Source organism: Monodon monoceros, unplaced genomic scaffold, assembly GCF_005190385.1.
Source record: "Monodon monoceros isolate NGI ecotype Baffin Bay Population unplaced genomic scaffold, NGI_Narwhal_1 Super_Scaffold_4, whole genome shotgun sequence".
Lineage (NCBI taxonomy): Eukaryota > Metazoa > Chordata > Mammalia > Artiodactyla > Monodontidae > Monodon > Monodon monoceros.
In genome coordinates, this window is record NW_021703781.1 from 22,071,586 (window position 1) to 22,085,122 (window position 13,537).

Consider the following 13,537-nt stretch of genomic DNA (forward strand, 5'->3'; position numbering starts at 1 on the left):
CATCATTGTCTTATAGTTTTCAGAGTACAGGTCTTTGCCTCCTTAGGTGGGTTTATTCCTAAGTATTTTATTCATTTTGATGTGATGGTAAATGGGATTGTTTGTTTAATTTCTCTTCTGATCTTTCATTGTTAGGGTATAGGAATGTAAGAGATTTCTGTGTATTAATTTTGTATCCTGCAACTTTACCAAATTCATTGATGAGCTCTAGTAGTTTTCTGGTAGCATTTTTAGGATTTTCTATGTATAATGTCATCTTCAAACAGTGATAGTTTTACTTCTTCTTTCCCAATTTGGATTCCTTTATTTCTTTTTGTTCTCTGCTGTGGCCAGGAGTTCCAAAACTATGCTGAATAAAACTGGTGAGAGTGGACATCTTGTCTTTTTCCTGATCTTAGAGGAAATGCTTTCAGCTTTTCACCGTTGAGAATGATGTTAACTGTGGCTTGTCATATATGGCCTTTATTATGTTCCCTCTATTCCCACTATCTGGAGAGTTTCTATAATAAACTGGTATTGAATTTGGTCAAAAGCTTTTTCTGCATCTATTGAGATGATCATAAGGTTTTTATTCTTCAGTTTGTTGATGTGGTGTATCACACTGAATGATTTGCAGTTATTGAAAAATCCTTTCATCCATGAGATAAATCCCACTTGATTATGGTGAATGATCCTTTTAATGTATTATCAGATTTATTTTGCTGAGAATTTTTGCGTTTATGTTCATTGGTGATATTGGCCTGTAATTTTCTTTCTTTTTTTTTTTTTTTGTGGTATCTTTGTCTGGTCTTGGGATCAGGGTGATGGTGGCCTTGTAGAAAGAGTTTGGGAATGTTCCTCCCTCTGCTATATTTTGGGAGAGTTTGAGAAGAATAGGTGTTAGCTCTTCTCTAAATGTTTGACAGAATTTGCCTGTGAAGCCATGTGGCCCTGGACTTTTGTTTGTTAGAAGTTTTTAAATCACAGGTTCAATTTCAGTACTTGTGACTGGTCTGTTCATATTTTCTATTTCTTCCTGGTTCAGTCTTGGGAGATTGTACCTTTCTAAGCATTTGTCCACTTCTTCTAGGTTGTCCATTTTATTGACATATAGTTGCTTATAGTAGTCTCTTATTATCCTTTGTATTTCTGAAGTCTGTTGTAACTTCTTTTTTATTACTAATTTTATTGATTTGAGCCTCTCCCTTTTTATCTTGACGAGTCTGGCTAAAGGTTTGTCAATTTTGTTTATCTTTTCAAAGAACCGGCTTTTAGTTTCATTGATCTTTTCTATTGTTTTCTTTGTCTCTATTTCACTTATTTCTGCTCTCATCTTTATGATTTCTTTTCTTCTACTAACTTCGGGTTTTATTTGTTCTTCTTTCTCTAGTTGCTTTAGCTGTAGGGTTTGGTTGTTTATTTGAGATTTTTCTTGTTTCCTGAGGTAAGATTTTATTGCTACAAACTTCCCACTTAGAACTGCTTTTGCTGTGTCCCATAGGTTTTGGATCATTGTGTTCTTGTTGTCATTTGTCTGTAGGTATTTCTTTATTTCCTCTTCGATTTCTTCAGTAATCCATTGGTTGTTTGGTAATATATTGTTTAGCCTCCACGTGTTTATGTTTTTTACAATTTTTTTTTCTTGTAATTGATTTCTAATGTCATAACATTGTGGTCTGAAAAGAGGCTTGATATGATTTCAATTTCCTTAAATTTACCAAGCCTTGTTTCATGGACCAGCATGTGACGTATCCTGAGAATGTTCCATGTGCACTTGAGAAGACTGTGTATTCTACTGCTTTTGGATGGAATGTTCAATAAATATCAAATAAGTCTATCTGGTCTAATGTGTCATTTAAGGCCTGTGTTTCCTTATTGATTTTCTGTCTGGATTATCTGTCCATTGATGAAAGTGGGGTGTTAAAGTCCCCTACTGTCACTTTCTCCACTTGTGGCTGTTAGCATTTGCCTTATATATTGAGGTCCTCCTATGTTGGGTGCATATGTATTTACAATTGTTATATCTTCTTCTCAGTCTTATCCCTTGATCATTATGTAGTGTCCTTTTTTGTCTCTTTTAAGTCTTTATTTTAGAGTCTATTTTGTCTGATATAAGTATTGCTACTCCAGCTTTCTTTTCATTTCTATTTGCATGGAATACCTTTTACCATCCCCTCACTGTCAGTCTGTATGTGTCCCTAGATCTGAAGTGGATCTCTTATACACAGCATATATCTGGGTCTTGTTTTTGTATCCATTCAGCCAGTCTGTGTCTTTTGGTTGGAGCATTTAATCTATTTACATTTAAGGTAATTATCAATAAGTATATTCTTATTGCCATTTTGTTAACTCTTTTAGATTTGTTTCTGTGGATTTCTTTTTGTTCCTTTCCTCATTTGTTCTCTTCTCTTGTGATTTGATGATTATCTAGTTTCATGTTTGGATTGCTTTCTTTTGTGTGTGTGTGTATCTATTGTAGACTTTTGGTTTGCAATTCCCATGAGGTTTTGATATAGCAGTCTATATATAAACGAGTTGCTGGTCTTTTAATTTCAAAAGCATTTCCAGCATCCTGCATCTGTAGTCTCCTCTTCTCACAAATGCTGGTTTTGATACATATTTGTGTGTGGATGATTTCTTACCTTTACTGTATGTTTGCCTTTACCGGTGAGCTTTCACATTCATAATTTTCTTGTTTCTAGTTGTGGCCTTTTCTTTTCTGCCTAAAGAAGTTCCCCTAGTATTTGTTGTAAAGCTGGTCTGGTGGTGCTGAATTCTCTTAGTTTTTTTTTTTTTGCGGTACGCGGGCCTCTCACTGTTGTGGCCTCTCCCGTTGTGGTGCGCAGGCTCAGCGGCCATGACTCACGGGCCCAGCCGCTCCACGGCATGTGGGATCTTCCCAGACCGGGGCATGAACCCGTGTCCCCTGCATCGGCAGGCGGACTCTCAACCACTGCGCCACCAGGGAAGCCCTTTTAGTTTTTACTTATCTGTAAAGATTTTGATTTATCCATCAAATCTATTTTTTTTTAAGATTTTTTTTTATATGGACCATTTTTAAAGTCTTTATTGGATTTGTTACAAAATTGCTTCTGCTGTTTGTTTTGGTTCTTTGGCCCCGAGGCATGTGGGATCTTAGCTCCCCGACCAGAGATTGAACCTGCAACCCCTGCACTGGAAGGCAAAGTCTTAACCACTGGACCACCAGGGAAGTCCCTCCCCATCTAATCTTAATGAGAGCCTTGCTGTGTAGGGTATTCTTGGTTGTAGGTTCTTCCCTTTCATCACTTTAAATATATCATGCCACTCCTTTCTGGCCTGCAGAGTTGCTGCTGAGCAATCAGCTGATAAACTTATGGGAGTTCCCTTGTGTGTTATTTGTTGCTTTTCTCTTGTCACTTTTAATATTTTTTCTTTGTCTTTAGTTTCTGTCATTTTGATTACTCTGTGTCTTGGCATGTTCCTCCTTGGGTTTATCCTGCCAGGGACTCTCCATGCTTCCTGGACTCAGGTGCCTATTTCCCTCCCCATGTTAGAGAAGTTTGCAGCTATTATCTATTCACATATTTTCTCAGGTCCTTCCTCTCTCTTCTTCTTCTCTGGGACCCCTATAATGCAAACGTTGGTGCATTTAATGTTGTCCCAGAGATCTCTTAGACTGTCTTCATTTCTTTTCATTCTTTTTTCTTTATTCTGTTCTGTGGCAGTCATTTCCACCATTCTGTCTTCCAGGTCACTTATCAGTTTTCTGCCTCCGTTACTCTGCTATTGATTCCTTCTAGTGTATTTTTCATTTCACTTATTGTATTCATCTCTGTTTGTTTGTTCTGTAGTTCTTCTAGGTCTTTATTAAATATTTCTTGTGTCTTTTTGATCTGTGCCGCCATTCTTTTTCTGAGATCTTGGAACATCTTTCCTATCATTTCTCTGAATTCTTTTTTGAGTAGATTGCCTATCTCCTCTTCACTTAGTTGTTCTTCTGGGGTTTTATGTTTTTCCTTCTGGAAACATATTCCTCTGCTGTCTTATTTTGTTTAACTTGCTATGATTACGGTTTCCGTTCCACAGGCTGCGGTGTTGTAGTTCTTCTTGCTTCTGCTTTCTGCACCCTGGTGGATGAGGCATTCTGAGAGGCTTGTGCAGGTTTCCTGGTGGGAGCTACTGGTTCCTGCCCACTGGCAGGTGGAGCTGGATCTTGTCCCTCTGATGGGCAGAGCTTTGTCAGCGGTTGTGTTTAGCAGGCAGTTTTGTGGTCAGGAAGACTTTCAGGAGCCTGTCTGTTGATGGGTAAGGCTGTTTTCCCTCCTTGTTTGTTTTTTGGTCTGAGGCATCCCAGCACTGGAGCCTACAGGCTGTTGGTTGGGGCCAGGTCTTTGTGAGAAAATGGCCACCTCCAGGAGGGCTTATGCCAATAAATACTCACCAGAACTGTGGCTTCCCATGTCTTTGTCCATGCAGTAAGCCACAACTGCCCCCACATTTGCAGTAGACGTGCCAATACCAGCAGGTAGGTGTGGTCCAGGCTCTTATGAGGTCACTGCTTTTTTCCTGGGTCCTGGTGTGCACAAGACCTTGTGTGCGCACTCCACAAGCGGAGTTTCTGTTTCCCCCAGTCCTTTGGAATTTCTGTGATCAAACCCTGCTGGTCTTCAAAGCCAGATTCTCTGGGGGCTCCCCCTCCCATTGCCAGACCCCCAGGCTGGGAACCCTGATGTGGGGCTCAGAACTTTCACTCCTGTGGGAGAATTTCTGTGATATAATTATTTTCCAGTTTATGGGCTGCCCACCCAGTGGGTATGGGATTTGATTTTTTCATGATTGCACCCCTCATATCATCTCGTTATGGTTTCTTCTTTGTCTTTGGATGTAGGGTATCTTTTTTGGTAGGTTCCAGCGTTTTTTTTGTTGATGGGTATTCAGTAGTTAGTTGTGATTTTGGTCTTTTCATAAGAAGAGGTCAGGTCACATCCTTCTACTCTGCCATCTTGTCTCCCAACAAGAACATTTTTTTTCCTTTCCTTTGTGCTTCATCTAGTTTCACTTGCTCATAGGGTACCACAGACAGAGGTCTCCACCCAGCACTTCAGGCCAGAGTTCCTCTGATCTATGTGTTTGCTTTTATGCCACTACCATACTGTTTTGATTCCTATAACTTTGTGATATAGTTTGAAATCAGGGAGCACGATGCTTTATTCTTCTTTCTCAAGATTAGTTTGGCTACTGGGGGTCTGTTATGGTTCCACACAAATTTTAGGATTGTTTGTTCTATTTCTGTGAAAAATGCCATTGGAATTTTGGTAGAGACTGCACTGAATCTGCAGATTGCTTTAGGTAGTATGGAAATTTTAGCAATATTAATTCTTCCAATCCATGAACATGGAATATCTTTCCATTTATTGGTCTTTTTCAATTTCTTTTATCAATGTCATATTTTTCAGTGTGCAGGTCTTTCACCTCCTTGGTTAAATTTATTCCTAGGTAGTATTTTATTGTTTTTTGATGCAACTGTAAATGGGATTTTTTTCTTAATTTCTCTTTCTGATAGTTCATTCTTAGTGTGTAGAAATGAAACAGATTTTTGTATATTGATTTTGTATACTGCCACTTTACCAAATTCCTTTTATTCTAACAGTTTTTTGGTGGAGTCTTGGGGTTTCTTTATATAATATCATGTCATCTGCAAGTAGTGACAATTTTACTTCTTTTCAGATTTGAATGGCTTTTTTTTTCTTGCTTAATTGTTCTAGCTAGGACTTCCAGTACTACGTTGAATAGAAGTGGTGAGAGTGGGCATCATTACCTTGTTCTGATCTTAGAGATAAAGCTTTCAAGTTTTCAGCATTGAGTATAATGCTAGCTTTGGGCTTGTCACATATGGCTTTTATTATCCTGAGGTACTTTCCCTCTATACCCAGTTTGTTGAGAATTGTTATCATAAATGGATATTGAAATTTGTCACATGCTTATTCTGTATTTATTGAGATGATCATATGATATTATCTTTCACTGTGTCAATGTAGTGTGTCACACTGATTTGCAGATGTTGAACCATCTTTGCATCCCTGGAGTAAATCCCACTTGATCATGATATATGATCCTCTTAATGTCCTGTTGAGTTTGGTTTACTAATATTTTGTGAAGTTTTTACATCTTTGTCCATCAGGGATATTGGCCTGTAATTTTCTTTTCTTGTGTTGTCCTTATCTGGTTTTGGTATCAGGGTAATGCTGGAATCATAAAATGAGTTTGGAAGTACTCCTTACTCTTCGGTTTTTGGGAAGAGTTTGAGAAGTATTGGAATTGATTGTTCTTTAAATTTTTGATAGAATTCACCAGTGAAGCCACCTGGTCTTGGACTTTTGTTTGGGGGAGATTTTTTTTTTTAAACATATTTATTGGAGTTTAATTGCTATACAATGGTGTGTTAGTTTCTGCTTTATAACAAAGTGAATCAGTTAGACATATACATATATCCCCGTATCTCTTCCCCCTTGCGTCTCCCTCCCTCCCACCCTCCCTATCCCACCCCTCTCAGTGGTCACAAAGCACCAAGCTGATATCCCTGTGCTATGCGGCTGCTTCCCACTAGCTATCTATTTTACATTTGGTAGTGTATATATGTCCATGCCACTCTCTCACTTTGTCACAGCTTGCCCTTCCCCTTCCCCTTCCCCATATCCTCAAGTCCATTCTCTAGTAGGTCTGTGTCTTTATTCCCGTGTTGCACCTAGGTTCTTCAAGACCATTTATTTTTTGATTTTTAGATTCCATATATGTGTGTTAGAATACGGTATTTGTTTTTCTCTTTCTGACTTACTTCACTGTGTATGACAGACTCTAGGTCCATCCACCTCACTACAAATAACTCAATTTCGTTTCTTTTTATGGCTGAGTAATATTCCATTGTATATATGTGCCACATCTTCTTTATCCATTCATCTGTCGATGGACACTAGGTTGCTTACATGTCCTGGCTATTGTAAACAGAGCTGCAATGAATATTGTGGTACATGACTCTTTTTGAATTATGGTTTTCTCAGGGTATATGCCCAGTAGTGGAATTGCTGGGTCATATGATATTTCTATTTTTAGTTTTTTAGGGAACCTTCATACTGTTCTCCATAGTGGCTGTATCAATTTACGTTCCCACTAACACTGCAAGAGGGTTCCCTTATCTCCACACCCTCTCCAGCATTTATTGCTTGTAGATTTTTTGATGATGGCCATTCTGACCGGTGTGAGATGATATCTCATTGTAGTTTTGATTTGTACTTCTCTAATGATTAACGATGTTGAGCATCCTTTCATGTGTTTGTTGGCAATCTGTATATCTTCTTTGGAGAAATGTCTGTTTAGGTCTTCTGCCCATTTGTGGATTGGGTTGTTTGTTTTTTTGATATTGAGCTGCATGTAAATTTTGGAGATTAATCTTTTGTCAGTTGCTTCATTTGCAAATATTTTCTCCCATTCTGAGGGCTGTCTTTTTGTCTTGTTTATGGTTTCCTTTGCTGTGCAAAAGCTTTTACGTTTCATTAGGTCCCATTTGTTTATTTTTGTTTTTATTTCCATTTCTCTAGGAGGTGTGTCAAAAAGGATCTTGCTGTGATTTATGTCATGGAGTGTTCTGCCTATGTTTTCCTCTAAGAGTTTTATAGTGTCTGGCCTTACATTTAGGTCTTTAATCCATTTTGAGTTTACTTTTGTGTATGGTGTTAGGGAGTGTTCTAATTTCATTCTTTGACATGTAGCTGTCCAGTTTTCCCAGCACCACTTATTGAAGAGGCTGTCTTTTCTCCACTGTATATTCTTGCCTCCTTTATCAAAGATAAGGTGACCATATGTGCGTGGGTTTATCTCTGGGCTTTCTAACCTTTTCCATTGATCTATTTTTCTGTTTTTGTGCCAGTACCATACTGTCTTGATTACTGTAGTTTTGTAGTATAGTCTGAAGTTAGGGAGCCTGGTTCCTCCAGCTCCGTTTCTCTTTGTCAAGATTGCTTTGGCTATTCGGGTCTTTTGTATTTCCGTACAAATTGTGAAATTTTTAGTTCTAGTTCTGTGAAAAATGCCATTGGTAATTTGGTAGGTATTGCATTGTATCTGTAGATTGCTTTGGGTAGCATAGTCATTTTCACAATGTTGATTGTTCCAGTCCAAGAACATGGTATATCTCTCCATCTATTTGTATCATCTTTAATTTCTTTCATCAGTGTCTTATAGTTTTCTGCATACAAGTCTTTTGTCTCCTTAGGTAGGTTTATTCCTAGGTATTTTATTCTTTTTGTTGCAGTGGTAAATGGGAGTGTTTTCTTAATTTCACTTTCAGATTTTTCATCATTAGTGTATAGGTATGCAAGAGATTTCTGTGCATTAATTTTGTATCCTGCTACTTTACCAAATTCCTTGATTAGTTCTAGTAGTTTTCTGGTAGCATCTTTAGGATTCTCTATGTATAGTATAATGTCATCTGCAAACAGTGACAGCTTTACTTCTTCTTTTCCAATTTGGATTCCTTTTATTGCTTTTTCTTCTCTGATTGCTGTGGCTAAAACTTCCAAAACTATGTTGAATAATAATGGTGAGAGTGGGCAACCTTGTCTTGTTCCTGATTTTAGTGGAAATGGTTTCAGTTTTTCACCATTGAGAACGGTGTTGGCTGTGGGTTTGTCATACATGGCCTTTATTATGTTGATGTAAGTTCCCTCTATGCCTACTTTCTGGAGGGTTTTTATCATAAATGGGTGTAGAATTTTGTCAAAAGCTTTCTCTGCATCTATAGAGATGATCATATGGTTTTTCTTCTTCAATTTGTTAATATGGTGTATCACATTGATTGATTTGTGTATATTGAAGAATCCTTGCATTTCTGGGATAAACTCCACTTGATCATGATGTATGATCCTTTAATGTGCTGTTGGATTCTGTTTGCTAGTATTTTGTTGAGGATTTTTGCATCATTGTTCATCAGTGATATTGGCCTACAGTGTTCTTTCTTTGTGGCGTCTTTGTCTGGTTTTGGTATCAGGGTGATGGTGGCCTCATAGAATGAGTTTGGGGGTGTTCCTCCCTCTGCTATATTTTGGAAGAGTTTGAGAAGGATAGGTGTTAGCTCTTCTCTAAATGTTTGATGGAATTCGCCTGTGAAGCCCTCTGGTCCTGGGCTTTTGTTTGTTGGAAGATTTTAAATCACAGTTTCAATTTCAGTGCTTGTGATTGGTCTGTTCTTATTTTCTATTTCTTCCTGGTTCAATCTCATAACGTTGTGCATTTCTAAGCATTTGTCCATTTCTTCCAGGTTGTCCATTTTATTGCCATAGAGTTGCTTGTAGTAATCGCTCATGATCTTTTGTATTTCTGCAGTGTCAGTTGTTACTTCTCCTTTTTCATTTCTAATTCTATTGATTTGAGTCTTCTCCCTTTTTTTCTTAATGAGTCTGGCTAAGTGGTTTATCAATTTTGTTTATCTTCTCAAAGAACCAGCTTTTAGTTTTATAGATCTTTGCTATTACTTCCTTCATTTCTTTTTCATTTATTTCTGATCTGATATTTATGATTTCTTTCCTTTTGCGAACTTTGCGGTTTTGTTGTTCTTCTTTCTCTAATTGCTTTAGGTGTAAGGTTAGGTTGTTTATTTGAGATTTTTCTTGTTTCTTAAGGTAGGATTGTATTGCTATAAACTTCCCTCTTAGAACTGCTTTTGCTTCATCCTGTAGGTTTTGGGTCGTTGTGTTTTCATTGTCATTTGTTTCTCTGGTTTTATTGATTTCCTCTTTGATTTCTTCAGTAACCTCTTGGTTATTAAGTAGTGTATTGTCTAGCGTCCATGTATTTGTATTTTTTATATAATTTTTCCTGTAATTAATATCTAGTCTCACAGCATTGTTGTCAGAAAAGATAGTTGATATGATTTCAGTTTTCTTAAATTTACCAAGGCTCGATTTGTGACCCAAGATATGATCTATCCTGGAGAATGTTCCATGAGCACTTGAGAAGAAAGTGTATTCTGTTGTTTTTGAATGGAATGTCCTATACATATCAATTAAGTCCATCTTGTTTAATGTATCACTTAAAGCTTGTGTTTCCTTATTTATTTTCATTTTGGATGATCTGTCCATTGGTGAAAGTGGGGTGTTAAAGTCCCCTACTATGATTGTGTTACTGTCGATTTCCCCTTTTGTGGCTGTTAGTATTTGCCTTATGTATTGAGGTGCTCCTATGTTGGGTGCATAAATATTTACAGTTGTTATATCTTCTTGTTTGATTGATCCCTTGATCATCATGTAGTGTCCTTTTTTGTCTCTTGTAATAGTCTTTGTTTTAAAGTCTATTTTGTCTGATATGAGAATTACTACTCCAGCTTTCTTTTGATTTCCATTTGCATGGAATATCTTTTTCCATCCCCTCACTTTCAGTCTGTATGTGTCCCTAGGTCTGAAGTGGGTCTCTTGTAGCCAGCATATATACGGGTCTTGTTTTTGTATCCACTCAGCCAGTCTATGTCTTTTAGTTGAAGCATTTAATCCATTTACATTTAAGGTAATTATTGATATGTATGTTCCTGTTACCATTTTCTTAATTGTTTTGCATTTGTTATTGTAGGTCTTTTCCTTCTCTTGTGTTTCCTGCCTAGAGAAGTTCCTTTAGCATTTGTTGTAAAACTGGTTTGGTGTTGCTGAATTCTCTTAGCTTTTGCTTCGTCAAATGTGAATGAGATCCTTGCTGCATAGAGTAATCTTGGTTGTAGGTTTTTCCCCTTCATCACTTTAAATATGTCCTGCCACTCCCTTCTGGCTTGCAGAGTTTCTGCTGAAAGATCAGCTGTTAACCTTATGGGGATTCCCTTGTATGTTATTTGTTGTTTTTCCCTTGCTGCTTTTAATACTTTTTCTCTGTATTTAATTTTTGATAGTTTGATTAATATGTGTCTTGGTGCATTTCTCCTTGGATTTATCCTGTATGGGACTCTCTGTGCTTCTTGGACTTGATTAACTATTTCCTTTCCCATATTAGGGAAGTTTTCCACTATAATCTCTTCCAATATTTTCTCAGTCCCTTTTTTTTTCTCTTCTTCTTCTGGGACAGCTATAATTGAAATGTTGATGAGTTTAATGGTGTCCCAGAGGTCTCTGAGACTGTCCTCAATTCTTTTCATTCTTTTTTCTTTATTCTGCTCTGCAGTAGTTATTTCCACTATTTTATCTTCCAGGTCACTTATCTGTTCTTCTGCTTCAGTTATTCTGCTATTGATCCCTTTTGGCGAATATTTAATGTCATTTATTGTGTTGTTCATCACTGTTTGTTTGCTCTTTAGTTCTTCTAGGTCCTTGTTAAACGTTTCTTGTATTTTCTCCATTCTATTTCCAAGATTTGGGATCATCTTTACTATCATTATTCTGAATTATTTTTCAGGTAGACTGCCTATTTCCTCTTCATTTGTTAGGTCTGGTGGGTTTTTACCTTGCTCCTTCAACTGCTGTGTGTTTCTCTGTCTTCTCATTTTGCTTAACTTATTGTGTTAGGGGTCTCCTTTTCACAGGCTGCAGGTTCGTAGTTCCCATTGTTTTTGATGTCTGCCCCCAGTGGCTAAGGTTGGTTCAGTGGGTGGTGTAGGCTTCCTGGTGGAGGGGAGTAGTGCCTGTGTTCTGGTGGATGAGGCTGGATCTTGTCTTTCTGGTGGGCAGGTCCACGTCTGGTGGTGTGTTTTCGGGTGTCTGTGGCCTTATTATGGTTTTAGGCAGCCTCTCTGCTAATGGGTGTGGTTGTGTTCCTGTCTTGCTAGTTGTTTGGCATGGGGTGTCCAACACTGGAGCTTGCTGGCCATTGAGTGGAGCTGGGTCTTGGTGTTAAGATGGAGGTCTCTGGGGGGTTTTCGCCGTTTGATATTACGTGGAGCTGGGAGGTCTCTTGTGGACCAATGTCCTGAACTTGGCTCTCCCACCTTAGAGGTGCAGCCCTGACGCCTGGCTGGAGCACCAAGAGCCTGTCATCCACACGGCTCAGAATAAAAGGGAGAAAAGAAAGAAAGAAGATAAAATTAAATTAAATTAAATTAAAAAGTTATTAAAATTAAAAATAAAAAGTAATTATTAAAAAATTTTAAGTAATAAAAAAGAGAGCAACCAAACCAGAAAACAAATCCACCAGTGATAAATAACAAGTGCTAAAAACTACACTAAAACAAATAAACAAACAAAAAAAACGGACAGACTGAACCCTAGGACAGATGGTACAAGCAAAGCTATACAGACAAAATCACACGCAGAAGCATACACATACACACTCACAAACTGAGAAAAAGGGGGAAAAAAAAAGAATATATATATATATCGTTGCTCCCAAAGTCCACCTCCTCAATTTGGGATGATTCGTTGTCTATTCAGGTATTCCACCAATGCAGGGTACATCAAGTTGATTCTGGAGATTTAATCCACTGCTCCTGAGGCTGCTGGGAGAGATTTCCCTTTCTCTTCTTTGTTCGCACAGCTCTTGGGGTTCGGCTGTGGATTTGGACCCGCCTTTGAGTGTAGGCCGCCTGAGGGCGTCTGTTCCCGCCCAGACAGGACGGGGTTAAAGGAGCCGCTGATTCGTTGGCTCTGGCTCACTCAGGCGGGGGGGAGGGAGGGGCATGGAGTACGGGGCGAGCCTGCGGCGGCAGAGGCCAGCATGACATTGCACCAGCCTGAGGCGTGCCGTGCGTTCTCCCGGGGAAGTTGTCCCTGGATCCCGGGACCCTGGCAGTGGTGGGTTGCACAGGCTCCTGGGAGGGGAGGTGTGGAGAGTGACCTGTGCTCGCACACAGGCTTCTTGGTGGCGGCAGCAGCAGCCTTAGTGTCTCATGCCCGTCTCTGGGGTCCGCGCTGATAGCCGGGGCTCGCGCCTGTCTCTGGAACTCTTTTAAGCAGCGCTCTTAATCCTCTCTCCTCGCGCACCAGGAAACAAAGAGGCAAGAAAAAATCTCTTGCCTCTTCGGCAGCTCCAGACCTTTTCCCGGACTCCCTCCCGGCTAGCCATGGCGCACCAGCCCCCTTCACGCTGTGTTAACGCCGCCAACCCCAGTCCTCGCCCTGGGGTCCGACCTCCGAAGCCTGAACCTCAGCTCACAGCCCTGCCCGCCCCAGCGGGTGAGCAGACAAGCCTCTCGGGCTGGTGAGTGCTGGTCGGCACCGATCCTCTGTGTAGGAATCTCTCCGCTTTGCCCTCCACACCCCTGTTGCTGCGGTCTCCTCCGCGGCTCCGAAGCTTCCCCCCTCCGCCACCCGCAGTCTCCGCCTGCGAAGGGGCTTCCTAGTGTGTGGAAACCTTTCCTCCTTCACAGCTCCCTCCCAGTGGTGCAGTTCCCGTACCTATTCTTTTGTCTCTGTTTATTCTTTTTTCTTTTGCCGTACCCACGTACGTGGGGAGTTTCTTGCCTTTTGGGAGGTCTGAGGTCTTCTGCCAGCGTTCAGTAGGTGCTCTGTAGGAGTTGTTCCACGTGTAGATGTATTTCTGGTGTATCTGTGGGGAGGAAGGTGATCTCTGCGTCTTACTCTTCTGCCATCTTGAAGCTCCTCCTGGGGGA

At 39.7% G+C, this 13,537-nt stretch overlaps 1 protein-coding gene across 1 annotated transcript in view; it reads left to right on the forward strand.

Annotated features, from left to right (window-relative positions):
- CDH23 (cadherin related 23) overlaps positions 1-13,537 on the forward strand; it is a 443,685-nt gene that overhangs the window by 301,726 nt on the left and 128,422 nt on the right. The window lies entirely within an intron of this gene.